Below are 14746 nucleotides of genomic sequence, written 5' to 3' on the forward strand. Positions count from 1 at the left end.
AAGAGTATAGGATGTTATTCAGTCAAAGGCCTGATTGAAGAGGGACATTTTCACCTGGGGCCTAAAGGTGTATAATGAAGGTGCCAGCCAAACTTCCCTGGAGAGAGCATTCCACAAGCAAGGAGCCACTGCAGTAAAGGCCCATTCTCATGTTGTTACCCTCCAGACATCTTGTGGAGGAGGCACACAAAGATGTGTGAAGAAAGCCTTCCTTGCACACAGTTGTACATACATAAGAACATAAGAAGAGCCCCAATGGATCAGGGCAATCACCCATGAAACCCATCATCCTGTTCTCCCATTGGCCAACTGGATGCCTATGGGAAGCCAACAAGCAGGAACCGAGCACAACAACACTGTCTTGAGATTCTCAGTAGCTGATATTTAGAGACATACAGCTTCTGACTGTGGAAGCAGAACCAGGGGATCTCTTTACACACTAATAGTAAACACAGCTAGGTTGAGGGTAGAGACTAACTTCTGCAATGTTGTCCTGCATTGTTCATTATCCTCAGTGAATACCTGAATAGGGTTAGGGCAAAGCAAGAAGAGGAATGTTTGGGTTGATCCAGGGATGTGTGGGTTTTGTGTGACAAAATTCAAAAATCGCTCTCAGATTATTTAGCAGCTTTAAAACTAGGCATGCTCAATCCACCCAATGTGCTAGTTAGCATAATGATCCTGTTCTCGGAAGCACTGAGGAATCATAACAGACCAAACTCCACTGCTTTTTAAACGTTTTAGAAGATTACATCTGGCTTTGCTGCCAGCTGAAAGACGGATTCGGTTTTCAGCCAATTAGAAGAATGGATCAGTTGACCAATTAAATCATTAATTTTATTTTGTAGTAATAATCATTGCCATTTGAGATCTCTGAAATGTGTAGAGGAAAATTGGATTAAAAGGTTCAAATGGCAAGCTGTCATCAGCCAGTTCTTTCCCCTTGGATGCGTAGATATTCCCAGCCTTGAATTTAGGACAAAACATGATTTCTTTTTATTACTTTCCTCTGCTTTACAGATAAAACTTCAAAACAGAAAACAACAAAAGAAAGCCGGAATCTCACATATTGATAAGTTATGCTTTTCTTCTTCTTCCTGTGACTGTAAGCAGCTGTCTTGACTCTACTCACACTGCTTTTGGCAACTGAAAGTCTTCTTACAAATTCATTAGCAGCAATAATAAATGAATAAACTATATATTGCTGTGCTTTTATAGTTTTCTGCAGGTTATATGCCACTGAGAGGTGCTAATAAATCAAACTGGGAGGGAAGGAACAAAAGCAGTTACGTGCAAGTGTACGTGCAAGGAACCAGCAAAACAACATCAAACCTAGCATTACGTAAAATACATTCAACAAACACACAAAACGTAACTGGCTGTGCACTCACAATCAAAACCGTGGTTGTTTTACTCTCCTCCAACAATCTTGTTGCTGTAGGAACCACAGCAAAGCCATGGTTTGTCTTAGTGTCACATCTGAACTTGGGTTGTCCATTCCCCCCCCCAGACAAACTGCCACAAATGGCTAATCAAGAACAAAACTTGGCTGCAATTCATGGTTTGTTTGGAGGGATGCAAACCATGAGCTTGGGTTTGGACATAATGAGCCTAACCATGGCTTACGCCTGGGTTGAGTGGAAGGATCTGGACCTGGGGAGCAGTGAAGTAACTGCTGCACTCATCCACATTCATGCTTGGCCATCTTTTGGTTTAGCGTTATATGTGAACTGGGTATGTGTAGAGGAAATTTGCAAATACCCATCGCTGGCCAACAAATGAAAGCCCATTCTCTTTGCCTAACATGGAGGAGTGCACTGGAGCTGGTTCATTTCGGTGAATGGAACAATGGCCACCAACCTCAGTCTGCCCTCGTTAAAGTTACAAGTTTAATGTGCATAAAATCTTAAGATTTCTCAGTACATTCAAATATATTTCAAAAAGGCTGGTATTGCCTGGTCTCCTGACTCAGCCTGTGAGTTTGAAACATGAGAAGGTGTTTATGTATAATCAAGGGAAATTATAGCAGCTAGTTATGCCTGCCTGATAAAACCACAGGTTTTTATAATAATCCTGCCAATGTCTCTCTTTTTTTAAAATAATTTTTATTCATTTTTCAAACACATAATAAAAACAAACAAAACACAAGACAAAAACATACAAAACATTTAAACATGTATAATTTCATAATCTTATATTCATAGACCTTCTTTCCTCCAACTTCCCCATACCTCCCTTTCACTGCATCCTTATTTTGGAATTCTTTAGCAACCCTTTAGTCAGTTTATCTATTAGTTCCCTTTCATTACGTTTCCATAAACTTGTTAGTTACAGCTGTAATTCTCTACTTCTTACCCCTTGACATCTTAACATTCCTCAATTTTACAACAATTTTTAAGATATATTTTGAATTTCTTCCAGTCCTCTTCCACTGTTTCTTTCCCCTGGTCGCGGATTCTGCCGGTCATCTCTGCCAGTCCCATAAAGTCCATCACCTTTGTCTGCCATTCTTCCAGAGTAGGTAGTTCTTGCATCTTCCAATACTTTGCCAGAAGAATTCTTGCTGCTGTGGTAGCGTACATAAAAAAGGTCCTATCCTTCTTTGGCACCAATTGGCCAACCATGCCCAGGAGAAAAGCCTCAGGTTTCTTAGGAAAGGTCCACTTAAGGACTTTCTTAATTTCATTATAGATCATTTCCCAAAAGGCTTTAACCCTCGGGCAGGTCCACCAAAGGTGATAAAAAGTACCTTCAGTCTCATTGCATTTCCAACATTTGTTCTTGGGCAAATGATAAATTTTTGCAAGCTTGACTGGGGTCATGTACCACCTGTAGATCATTTTCATTATGTTTTCTTTTAAGGCATTACATGCCGTAAATTTAACACCAGTGGTCCATAACTGTTCCCAGTCAGCGAACATAATGTCATGACCGATGTCTTGTGCCCATTTAATCATAGCTGATTTCACCATTTCATCCTGTGTATTCCATTTCAACAGCAAGTTATACATTCTTGACAATTTTTTTGTATTGGGTTCTAACAATTCTGTTTCTAATTTTGACCTCTCCTTCTGAAATCCTATTTTCCTGTCCTGCTTAAATGTCTCATTTATCTGATGGTAATGCAACCAATCTTGAACTTTGAACTTTAATTTCTCATAACTCTGAAGTTTAACCTTTTCACCATCTTGTTCTAGAATTTCACAATATTTTGGCCATTTAGAGTCCATATTAAGTTTTTTCACCGCCTTAGCTTCCATTGGTGACAACCACCTGGGAGTTTTACTTTCCAACAAATCTTTGTATCGAGTCCAAACATTGTATAATGCTTTCCTAACAATATGGTTTTTAAATCTTTTATGCACCTTTGCCTTGTCATACCATAAATATGCATGCCAACCAAAGTTATTGTCATACCCTTCCAAATCCAAAATGTCTGTGTCTTCAAGAAGCAACCAATATTTCAACCAGCAAAAAGCTGCTGATTCATAATAAAGTCTTAAGTCCGGCAGGGCAAAACCCCCTCTATCTTTTGCATCAGTTAAAATCTTAAATTTTATTGTGGGCTTTTTGCCCTGCCAGACAAACTTAGATATGTCTTTCTGCCACTTCTTGAAACAGTCCATCTTGTCCAAAATCTGTAACGTCTGAAATAAAAATAACATTCTAGGCAATACATTCATCTTGATAACAGCAATTCGGCCTAACAAGGAAAGTCTCAACCTAGACCATATTTCCAGATCTTTCTTTACTTCTGTCCAACACTTTTCATAATTGTCCTTAAATAAGTTGACATTCTTAGATGTTAAGTTCACCCCCAGATATTTCACTTTTTTCGTTATTTCCAAACCTGTTTCACTCTGAAACCTCTCTCTTTCTTCCATTGTTAAGTTTTTTTCCAGCACTTTCATTTTCTGTTTGTTCAATTTGAATCCTGCTACTTGACCAAATATCTCAATTAGTTCTAATACTCTTTTAGTGCTAGTGTCTGGCTGTTGCAAAGTTAATACTAGGTCATCTGCAAATGCCCTTAGCTTGTAATGTTTAACTCCGACCTGAATTCCTTTAACCAACTGGTCCCTTCTAATCATATTTAACAAAATAAATATAAAAAGCAAATCCTGCCAATATCTCGATCTGTTTACAGTTTGTTTGTAAATACTCAATAAACCATTTCCATTAATTTATAAAAAGTTTGTTGTCTTGATTTCTTATTCTTCCAGTAAATAAGTTTTGCCATTTCTGCATACTCCATTAGTTTCTGTATCCATTATTCTTTTTTCAGGACCTCTTCATCCTTCCACTTTGGGGCAAATAACATTATTGCAGCTGTAGTTGCATACATAAAAAAATTTCTATACTGTTTAAGTAGTTATAATCCCATAATTCCCAAGAGAAAAGCTTCTGGTTTTGAATGTTATTTTAAACATCTTTTTCAATTCATTATATATCATTTCCCAGTAAGCTTTAACCTTATTACAAGACCACCCCATGTGAAAAAGGTGCCTTCTTTCTCTTTAAATTTCTAACACTCATTTGACTTCGATTTATACATTTTTGCCAATCTACTAGGTGTTTAGGTACCATCTATATAGCATTTTCATATAATTTTCTCTTAAACCATAGCATGCTATAAATTTTATATCCGTATTCCATAATTGTTCCCATGCTTCCATTTCTATATTATGACCAGTATCAATTGCCCATTGTATCCTTAAAGATTTCACTTGTTCAACTTTTGACTCCCAATCCAATAACATCTTGTACATCTTAGACCACAGGTCAGCAACCTTTTTCAGCTATGGGCTGGTCCACTGTCCTTCACATCATGTGGTGGGCCAGACTATATTTTGGAAAAAAATAATAATGAACGGATTCCTATGCCCCACAAATAACCCAGAGATGCATTTTAAATAAAAGCACACATTCTACTCATGTAAAAACACGCTGATTCCCGGACTGTCCACGGGCCAGATTGAGAAAGCGATTGGGCCACATCCAGCCCCCGGGCATTAGGTTGCCTACCCCTGCCTTAGACATTACTTTAACATTACAATTGAACAGGTTTTGCTCTAATTGTGATAATTGTTCCCCAAACCCCCGCTTCCTTTCTTTTTTAAATATTTAATTCAAATGATGATATTGTAACCATGTTGTTAACATTCCTGGTAAATCCTCAAACTCTTTGAATTTAAATTCTCCACCCGCCCCTCTCAGCAAATTTCTGTAAGTCACCCAACTTTCTGTCAAATTTTTCTTTTTCACCTCTATGGCTTCTAAAGGTGAAAGCCAAAGAGGTGTTTTAATTTCCAATAATTTTTTTATATTTGCCCCATAATCTATACATCTTTTCCCTATTTATATGTTTTGTGAAATCTTTATGTACTTTCACCTTTACATACCACAAATAAGCATGCCAACCAAAAATATTATCATGACCTTCCAAATCTAAAATATACGGATTCTTCAATAGCAACCATTCCTTCAACCAGCACAGACAAGATGCTTCATAATATAATCTCATATCCAGCAGGGGGAAACAACCTATCTCTTTCATGTCTATCAGTATTTTACATTTTATTCTCGGTTTCCCCCCTTGCCAGATATATAGAAGGAGGAGAGATTCAACATAGGTTCAGTGCTGGGAGTCCTCTCCAGCCTGAATGCATTTCAAAGCATTTCACAGAGCAACAGAAGGAAGCTTATAAAGTCAGCATAATATATTGCAGAATCACCAAACCCCTGCGTGCAACAAACCTTCATAGACATTTTTTTCAACGGTAGTTTTAGAATCCTAAGTAGATCGAAAAAGCTGTATAAACAATGTTAATCTATTTCCACTCTTAGCTCTTGCTTAAGCGTTTTATAGGAGCTGGATAATTTTTTATTTTTTATTTTTGGCATGGAAAAGCACCAACCTTTTTTTTCCCTTCCAAAAGTGGGATCTAGACCTTGGCGGTTTTCTGTTTCTGTGTGTGCTCCGTGCCTCGGAACGACATCTGCTAGCAGTTAATTTGCAAAACGGGGAGAATGTCACCGCAAAACGTAGGCTTTATTTTAAAATAAACACTAGAAAAATATTACTTGGGCAAAGAATAAATGTGTATCAGAAAAAGAAGGTGGGTGGCGGCTGCCCACAAACCGGATGGTCTTCATAACAGTTCAAAGCAATCGGCGTATATTGGTGGAGACCGCCGCTCTGGCCCTTGTGGAGAAAAGAGGCTGCCAGAGCCAGCAGCCTCTAAACCAGGAGTTGTTCTCTCCGCACCATCACCTTTCTTTAAAGAATGTCCTGATCACCTGACTGCTTTCCTGGGCAGAAATGCTGAAGGAAAAACATACCCCAGTGCCAATCCCCATCTCACTCCAAGTGCTTGTCAGCAGGAAAAGTCAGGTTTTTTTCCTTTGCTAATGGTCACAGAAACATGGCCGGCACAGAGTGCCAGTAATAGAGAGAGTGAAGGGAGAAGTCTGCAAACAAGTCTCATCTTCCTGCTGTGGGTTGGCTGGGTTTGCCAGCAGAAAGGGAAGAGCAGATAAAATGGATGGCTGTTTTGGTGGGTGTTTGGCACTCTCATCCGACATCCCTGTGGGTAGATTAAAAGGTAAAGGTAAAGGGACCCCTGACCATTAGGTCCAGTCATGACTGAAGCGCTCATCTCGCTTTATTGGCCGAGGGAGCCGGCATACAGCTTCTGGGTCATGTGGCCAGCATGACTAAGCCGCTTCTGGTGAACCAGAGCAGTGCATGGAAACACCATTTACCTTCCCGCCGGAGCGGTACCTATTTATCTACTTGCACTTTGACGTGCTTTCGAACTGCTAGGTTGGCAGGAGCAGGGACCGAGCAATGGGAGCTTACCCCGTCGTGGGGATTCGAACCACTGACCTTCTGATCCTAGGCTCTGTGGTTTAACCCACAGCGCCACCTGCGTCCCTGTGGGTAGATTAGTTTTTTATTTTATTTATAACACCTATATCCCACTTTTACTCCAAGGAGCGCAAGGTGACATACATAGTTCTCCTCAGCAATGGGTGATATTTAACTAAGGTTCCCTGAGAGTAGACCCATTGAAATTAATGCATCTAGCTTAGCCATGTTCATTAATTTCAGTGGGTTGACTTGAGATGCTCTGACCCAGGAAATGTTTATATAGGACTCCTAGCCAAACAAAGGCCTACAGGATAGGGAATTTAACATCTTGTCAAGTCTTCCAGTTAACTGGCTAAAGGTCTTGGCAAATGGACCTTGAGCTTGTTTGGAGGTTCTAGCAGGGGAGCGCAGCTATCGTATACCCTTGACCGAAGAACGGTACACTCCTTCTATCTGGGATGGTCGTCCTCTTCCACTGAGCGCGCAGCTTCGGGAGGGGCGCACATGGAGCGGTGAGGGAGGAAGGGGACACCCGTCTAGCCAGCCAGATCAGCCGAATCAACCCTGGCGATCAATGGGGTGACAGATGTCACAGCCAGATCGCCCTCACATCCTTTTTTTTTTGTATATCTTTGTTGTAGCGACTCTTTTTTTGTAATCTTTTCCTTTTTTTCTTTTTTCCTTTTTTTCCTTTTTTTCTTTTTCTTTTTTATATGTCTGTTTTGTGTATAACTTTAATAAAAATGTATTTGGAAAAAAAAAAAAAGGTCTTGGCAAATGACCAAGCTTCTGGTCCTGTTGATGCCAACACCTATTCAATTGCATACTAGTTAATCAAGTCCTTCCTTTTGTTTGATTTTTTTCTTTTTACAAAAGGAAAACAAAATGAAGGGGAAATCTGGTGTTTTTGTACAAGGCCACCCATTTTGCATCGCTCTCAGTGCCACATTTTGAAGCTACTTGTCTTGACCACATTAATCTCTTTTAAATATTATAAAATATGATCTAATATATTGTATAACTTAACTGCCAATGTGTTTCCACGGCAGACAAATAGAACTATTCTGGCTTCTTGGGGGTGGGGGTGGGGTGGGGAATGCAACAAATAGCTAGTAAAATTTGAAGGTAACATTCTTGCTCAAACCTTAAGAGGATTTGGCAGAAGCAGAAATCCAAAGAAATGCAGCTCAATGTTGGAAGCCATTGGGAATTTTGCCACTGACCCCAAAGGAGCCAGGATTTCATTCCAAGAATACATGTATAAAAATTCTATTTCCAGTTTCTCAGGGGCCTCAAGAGGCTTTATGATAGTTCTTGTGGTTGAAGTCAAGCGAGATCCTCAAACACTGGTGAAAGGGGATTTGACAAAGGCTTGCTAAGCTTGCTTAATATCAATGTGATAATCCCTTTGGTCCTGTTTTGGAGGAAAACAAACTCTTGTTTCCCACAATTGCACAACATCACTATGAGCGGGGGGAAAAGCCACAACACCGAGCAAACTTAGAAAGGGTTTTGCTTAGAATCCATAAGGAAATAAGAAACACATGACTGGATTTGACCAAAGGACCACCTTATCCAGCCCTTTGCCTACAACTCCCATCAGCCCAAGCCAGCATATTGCCTGGAGGTGATGGGAATTGGAGGCCATGCAACACATTACTGGCTTAAAACTCAGCTAGGCCATCCATCTTCTCAGTTAAAGCCAAAGCTGTTTTGAGAAAGAAAGTCATCAAAACACAATGTGTGACAGGATAGAAACAGGATAGGCATTGATGGTGGCTTATGCTGTGTTTATACAAAAACACATTATATTAGTTTTGCAAATGATTTGCAATATTGCTGTTTTCAACAAAACAATTATTGGATTGTATGCGTTGCCAATCCTTTTGATTATCTTGTCATTGTTATTGCGACTTCCACTGGCCTCTTATTTCTCGGTCTGATATGATAAAGTCGCCATAAGGCAATTTTATCACATCTCTTTTGCATGGTAGACATTTTGCTTGAAATGTCCTGCAAAAGATGGCCCAGACATTATGCAACAGAATGAAAGATCAATACCCCTTCTCCTCACTCTTTCCTTGCAGTATCTGTGACAACTGTGTCTCATACCAAATGTAAACAGACTGTGAAAAAGACTCTATGAATTGAAAGTAGAGATACTATATGTACCTTTCCTTGTTTATTTGTTTGTTTTTGTAACACAGAAAAATCTTCAATAGAATTTTGAAGTTATAGTGTGCACACAGTTTTATACTGTATCAGGCATATCTTTCTCATTTTCTGCCACATGATCCTCTAAACTGGAGCTTTCAGAGGCTGAACCCAAGTCCTTCCACATAGAAAGCACCTGCTGTATGACTGAGCTATCCCTTCAGCCGAGTTTCTGATGCTGTAGTTAAAATCAAAAGTCTCCTGTACTGACTATCATGTTCCCCAGGGTTTTTTCCCCAGCTGGATCACACTGGAACTTAGTTCCGGCACCTCTCACTTGGGTGCCATTGCCATTCTAAGATAAGGTTACCAGACATCCCCATTTCCTGGGGACAGTCCCCGGATTTACAAATCAGTCCTCATACGAAATCCATTGAAGTTAAAAGTGTCCCTGCATTCATTGAAAAAAAAAATCTGGTAGCCTTATTCTAAGAGACCAAGGGAGATGTTCATGGTGAGTTCTGGCACCTCTTTTTCTAGGAAAATAGCACTGATGTTTCCCCTGATTCTGATCTCGCTGCAGTCATCTAATCTGCTATATTTACCTTCTGCAGACTTCAAGAGTGATTTACATATGGTTTCTGGACAAGTCTGCAAGCTGCTTACAAAACAGAACTATCAGTTGGACAAAACAACAGAAGTTCATCTAAAAACTCCCACCCTCAGTGTTTATAGAATAAAGATATTACCAGAGTTTTTAAAATGTTGCTTCAAAACTCCTAAACAATTATTTGCCTGATATAACCGTATTTTATGACAAAATGGTCACTAGATGGCACTGTCAGTACACGGAAATACAATTCTCCAGGCCTGGAGGGTCAAAGCAGGATTAAACGGGCAATTTCAATTAAGGTGTTTTTCTCTTCTATGGGCCCAACTAGATAATGTGATGTTCAGTGCCCCCCATGAATTTAATCGGCAGATAGAAATAGCCATTGAGAGATAGTGGAGCAGGATCTAGACAGCGTCAGGCATGGAAAGGGGAGTATAACTGCCGGTCCTCTGACAATCCCGATGAAAATCACGCCTCACTGATGTTGAGAGGAAGGCTTCCATCTGGGCCAGGATGGTGAGGTTTAGTCAGAAGGCCAGGGAAAATATGCCCCAACCATATGAGGCAAAAGAGGGAATTCCTGGATTATGGTAAAGATCAACAACTGGAGTCGGCTCCACCGTTAGGCAGAGTGAGGCTGCTGCCTCAGGCAACAGATGCTGAGAGGCAGACAGCGGAAAGTGTTGTGTGAGCCATGCAGCCTACCTGGAGGGCTCTGTCCATTGCTAGTGTTGAAGCAAGAGTCAGCTGCCAGTTTGGCTGGTTTTTGCACATGGAATGGGGGAAGTGCCATCGGGGAAGAGAGCCGGTGTGGTGTAGTGGTTAAGAGCGGTAGTCTCGTAATCTGGTGAACCGGGTTCGCTTCCCCGCTCCTCCACATGCAGCTGCTGGGTGACCCTGGGCTAGTCACACTTCTCTGAAGTCTCTCAGCCCCACTCACTTCACAGTGTGTATAAGATGACCCGTAATTTATGCCAATTATTTCTAAGGAAAAAATATTGTCTTATACACGGAAAAATACGGCACTTGTTCTCTAGGAGCAAGTTGCTAAAGAAGGAATGCTTGCCAAAAGGGAGGATGTCATTCGCAGGGTTTTTTTATTTATTTATTGCAGGCCACCACTAGGGAGAAAGGAGAAATGTGATAATAATAAAATTATTATTCTCCTTGTGGAACACCCTTGGAAGTTGAGGAGATAAATAACTATACAGCTTTTAGAAGACATCCGAAGGCAGCTCTGTATTGGAAAGCTTTCAATGTTTGATCTTTATTATGTTTTTATATGTGTTGTAAGTTGCCCAGAGTGGGTGGGGCAAACCAGTCAGATGGGCGGGGTACAAATAAAATATTAATAATAATAATACAGTTTGCATTTAAAGGCAAATTTACCCGATTCTTTCCAAAACAGTGCATGGGCTGAAACATAAACTTGCACTTCTCCAAATTTAGCCATGCACAAATATATAGATGCATATATTTGTGAAAGAACATGCAAAAATGTATTTTCTTAGAGGAAATTGCTTTGCAGAAGAGGTGTACATTAGGAAAGAAATGCAGTAAAATGCTGGTGGGTTTTATTGAAGACTTTAAAAAAAATATCAAACTGATGTGGAAATTTGAAGAAATAATTGAAACAGACAGATTCGCCCATCCTTAGAGATGCCCCTTGCAAAATAATAAAGAAAAGTGGTTGTAAAGAAAAGTGCCCCTCTGAAATCTGAGTTATTCCACTTTTTAGGATACAACACAGAAATGGCTTTTCCGTAGGATGCTTCAGATTGCATGGAGCAACCCTGTTTAACCTTGATCTCCTTACAGACCATATTGACTGATTTCCATAACGTTTATATATCACACTTTCCTCCCATCCGGGAGCTTTGTGCAGAAGGCACAGGATTCCTCAGCAGCTGGCCATCTAAGCACTGACCACACACAGCCCTCTTTCCTCAAATTTCTACACACACTTAGCTATATTTATTTATTTGGAAGGTTTTTATCCTGCCTTTCCTCAAACAGAGTTCAAGGCAGCTGGCAAACTGATAACAAAAGCCTCCCTAATATTAGAATAAAAGATGCAAAGCAACAAAACTAGAGCAGCAGACATAAAGATGACACAAAAAGAAATCCCTTTAAAATAAAAGCCAGCAGAGTCTAAAACACACAAAGACCCCAAACCGTATTTTAAAAGGGAAGGTTTTCACCGTTTGCTGAAATATCAGTACTTGGGTGGGTACAAGATGGGCCTCAAGACATAAAATTATCTAACTGGGAGAGGCAGAGAACCCATCACTTCCCTGAGATGTCTATTCTACCACCAAACAGCTCTAAACACCAGGTACTTTATATCTCAATGCTTTTCTAGCAAGCTACAGCAAAGTTTTTGCAACGTGTACCCCCTAGACCATGGGCTCTTCCAGACGGCTGTTTACTTTGGATGCGGTAGTGATCACACGTGCAATTTTTGCACAGTATCCATACAGCACCATCCTTATTGAAATGCCATCTCATAAGAAGAGCCCTGCTGGATCAGGCCCAGGGCTTCTCTTGTCCTGCAGAAATGGTAAAACTGGATTAAATTGGTACTGGGGTGGGGGTATGTGACTGCATTTTGTTGAGGATGACATCACATGCATGCTGAGAAAGACTTGCATGTGTGAGTAGTATCCAATCCACAACAAACAGCTGTATAGAAGTTGAAACTGGTGTGCAAAAAAAAGCCCAAACCCTTTTCAAAGCCTAGTTGCAGGTAGGTAGCCGTGTTGGTCTGCCGTAGTCAAAACAAAACAAAACAAAACAAAACAATAAACAAATTCCTTCCAGTAGCACCTTAGAGACCAACTAAGTTAGTTATTGGTATGAACACACTTCTTCTAAGTTAGCTCATACCAATAACTAACTTATGGTCTGAAGCTCAACATCAAAAAAATGAAGATCATGGCCACTGGTCCCATCACTTCCTGGCAAATAGAAGGGGAACAAATGGAGGCAGTGAGAGATTTTACTTTCTTGGGCTCCATGATCACTGCAGATGGTGACAGCAGCCACGAAATTAAAAGACGCCTGCTTCTTGGGAGGAAAGCAATGACAAACCTAGACAGCATCTTAAAAAGCAGAGACATCACCTTGCCAACAAAGGTCTGTATAGATAAAGCTATGGTTTTCCCAGTAGTGATGTATGGAAGTGAGAGCTGGACCATAAAGAAGGCTGATCGCTGAAGAATTGATGCTTTTGAATTATGGTGCTGGAGGAGACTCTTGAGAGTCCCATGGACTGCAAGAAGATCAAACGTATCCATTCTGAATGAAATCAGCCCTGAGTGCTCACTGGAAGGACAGATCCTGAAGCTGAGGCTCCAATACTTTGGCCACCTCATGAGAAGAGAAAACTCCCTGGAAAAGACCCTGATGTTGGGAAAGATTGAGGGCACAAGGAGAAAGGAATGACAGAGGACGAGATGGCTGGACAGTGTTCTCGAAGCTACCAGCATGAGTTTGACCAAACTGTGGGAGGCAGTGGAAGACAGGAGTGCTTGGCGTGCTCTGGTCCATGGGGTCATGAAGAGTCGGACACAACTAAATGACTAAACAACAACAACACAATCCACTTATCCTAGGTAACTGAAGAAGTGTGCATGCACACGAAAGCTCATACCAATAACTAACTTGGTCTCTAAGGTGCTACTGGAAGGATTTTTAAAAATTTAATTTAATTTAATTTATTTTGTTCCTTTTCAAAGCCAGCATTTCAGATGGAGCAGAAGCTTAATAGTGGAATGACCTTTTTTGGTTCAATTAATGAAGAAACATTTGGTTTCTTTCTTTTTGTAGCCTGTCAAACCCATTAAGGATCATGTTCACTGGACTGTTGTTTTGTTGTTGACACATTTGGCTCATTGCTTGGTGCTGCAGCACTAGCAACAGGGTGGAAATTTGGTTCTCACCGAAAGGCAAATCTACCTAATCTGCAATTTCTGAAACGATATGTGAACCTTCGAAAGCCACCATTCTCTGAATTTTGCAATGCGATTCTCCGGTCAAGTAATGCGTCCAAAAATGCATATAACCTGGTCAAGCGTGCATAGAAATGCTTATGATAGTGAAAATAATATATCAAAGTGCATTATAGTACGGCAACATTACCTGTTAAAAAAGGTGTACATTATACAAGGATGCGTATATTAGGAGAAATTTACAAAACGGTTTGGAAATGTCACAAACTGAACTTAATACTGGAAAAAGGAGAAACTGAGTAAAACCAAAACTGACAAATTTGTCCTTCCTGTCACAACACTCATGGTTTTCAAAGGCAATGAGGAATATTTAAGCCATGTTTTCTGTTGGAAAGTAAATTTTATGTTGAGGGTAGGTGGGTGGGAAAGAGAGAGCACATTGATTCCTGGGAAAAAGCATAGCAGGTTAAAGAAAGGGACAGTTGTTTCTTTATAAGGTAGACTCAGGGGCTGCCTCACCCTAGCACGTTAACATATGATCAAAATCTAATGCTGACAGTTTTAAACACCTGCAATTGGCCTATGGTTGACCTCCCCCACCACTTGTTTAATCATTTGCCTTGTCTCCAGGACAGCCTGTCGAAATGGAAGATTGGGACTTTTCACTGAAAGGCTCCTGTCATGAGCTGCTAAGACTTACGCATGACAGTCTGCCCATCACATAATATGCAGACAGATGACAGCCGCTTAGCTCTTTTATGTCATGATAGAAGCCCAAAATTGCCCATAAATGAGGAAGAAAGCCATTATTTAATCAATCAAAATTGTGTCAATTGGCTGAAATTTGTCTCCAGTATAAACAAATGGAACGTTTCTTTTTTTCCTTCTTTTCCCCCCTTTCTTTCTTTCCCCTTTTACTTTTTGGCACTCTGAGAAAACACAGCTAAATTACTTGCAGATCGAGCCGTCCGAAAACAACGTAGGAAGTGAACCGGGAGTCCGAGCCATTAAAAATAATTGCGGAGATTATGCTGAATCACTCCTTTGTACAGTGTGCATGCACCCTTCTCTCTCCATAAAGGGAGAAATATCAATAGCTACTCTTCTTAAATTTGGCACTTGCTGAGTATGAACATGTGTTGACTGGGGACAGGG

Source organism: Podarcis gaigeae (genome assembly GCF_964106915.1).
Source record: "Podarcis gaigeae genome assembly, chromosome: 3".
Taxonomy (NCBI): domain Eukaryota; kingdom Metazoa; phylum Chordata; class Lepidosauria; order Squamata; family Lacertidae; genus Podarcis; species Podarcis gaigeae.